This window comes from Chrysochloris asiatica, unplaced genomic scaffold (genome assembly GCF_000296735.1).
Source record: "Chrysochloris asiatica unplaced genomic scaffold, ChrAsi1.0 scaffold00077, whole genome shotgun sequence".
Taxonomy (NCBI): domain Eukaryota; kingdom Metazoa; phylum Chordata; class Mammalia; order Afrosoricida; family Chrysochloridae; genus Chrysochloris; species Chrysochloris asiatica.
Genome location: NW_006408595.1, coordinates 9,112,596 through 9,114,352, shown reverse-complemented (window position 1 = coordinate 9,114,352; position 1,757 = coordinate 9,112,596). Strand labels below are relative to the sequence as shown.

The 1,757-nt window shown below is 37.8% G+C and overlaps 1 protein-coding gene across 1 annotated transcript in view; it reads right to left on the bottom strand.

Annotated features, from left to right (window-relative positions):
- The window catches only part of TMEM117 (transmembrane protein 117), a 763,946-nt gene that overhangs the window by 193,041 nt on the left and 569,148 nt on the right, over positions 1-1,757 (bottom strand). The window lies entirely within an intron of this gene.

The window sequence follows — 1,757 nt, the reverse complement described above, 5'->3', positions numbered from 1 at the left end:
ACATATTATCAGGAGGAACCAGTCCCTGGAGAAGGCCATCATGCTTGGTAAAGTAGAGAGTCAGGGGAAAAAAAGAAGACACACTCATTGAAGTGGATTGGCATAGTGGTGGCAGCAATAGGCTCAAGGTAGCAATGATTGTGAGGATGGTGCCAGCCTGGGCAATGATTTCCAAGGCACCTAACAATAATAGCAATCAATTACCATAACATTTATTACCCTGACAGATTTGAATTGGTTTCCTTTAAAGACTTTTGATTAAGAGTATCCTAAAGAAGACTTTGGAAACTACCAAATTTATGACTAAACAGCAATAAGTTGAGAAAGACAATAGCAGGAAAAATTCTGATTCAACTCTCAAACATATATGTAGAATATATACTTTATCTAAAGTAGAAATACCACATTTATTATGGACTTACGCTTTATGGCATATTATATATATATATCTTTGTTGCTCTAATGAGAGTATAACGCAAAAAAAAAAAAAAAATTCTTCTGCATAATGTGTTAAATTTTTACAAATAGTACCAAATACCTGGAAATCAAGTGGGATATAGGTTGGAGTCACAGTGACTTAGCTTTAAGTATTCCAAAGATAGTAGTCAACATGAAATCTATAAAATATTATGTTCTAAAATAATTAGAAACTCTGATCATGAAAGAAGGTTTTGTGTAAAGCAGAAACTCAAAATCTGGGGGCGCGCTAGCCATTATCAGTCATTTGCACAATGCTAGCCAGATATTGTGGATATAATAGGTAGGGTTCTGCCTCTATTGGAGATGGTTAAAAGGTTGAATATAAGATAGAGCTCCAAGCTGAGAACAGAATGTGAAAAACAATAATAAGTATAGTAAAAAACAAAAAACAAAAGCTCTCAATAGAGTTCAAGTAGAAGAGGATAGGAAGACTTAACCAATTGATAGATATGCAGATGCTCAGAGCTCAGCTCAAGCACCTGTACTGTGGTTACTGGTATGAGTTAGAGTCAGTTCTGACTCATAGCGACCCTGTGTAAGGTTTCCGAGGAGCAGCTGATGGATCTGAACTGTCAACCTTGTAGTTTGCAGTCCAGTGCTGAGACACAGCACCACACCACAAGTTCAGGAATACTTACAGACCATCACAAAACTAATGATGTGAAGCTGCTAGTGAACCAGCTGTTTTATTGCATTTACTCATGAACCTCATGAGATAGAGCTATCAGCGGAAGAAATCATTGACTAGAGCTGAGTGTCTATGGCAGAGTATACTAATTCTTCTTCAAACATTTTTCTTCCAATGACATTGTGGACAAACACTTGTCAGAAGAGAATTCACTTTGTTTTTGCTAATAGGAAAAATTTGTTACACATTCAGGACAGCAGCTAATGTTATTGGTTAGACTCTCTCACAAGCTTCTCATCAGTGTACAACTCAGGATGCAGTGTTACTTCCTGTGTCTCTCTTCTTTGTCCAAGTCATGTTGTTAGAAGCCATCCAGTCAGCCCCTGATTCATGGTGACCCTATGTAAAAAAAGATTGGAATGCTGCCTCGTCCTTCATCATACCAATAATTGGTTGTAAATTAGAAAATTGTGGCACATAGGGTTTTCATTAGCAGGATTTTCAGAGCAGATCACCAGGTCTTTCTTCCTAGTCTTTCTTAGTTTAGAAGTGCCACTGAGATCTGTTTGTCATCAGAATAACAATGCAGGCAATCTCTGACAGTCAGGTGGTCAATCAGAAGAGGACTCAGGTCTCCTGCACAGGTGAG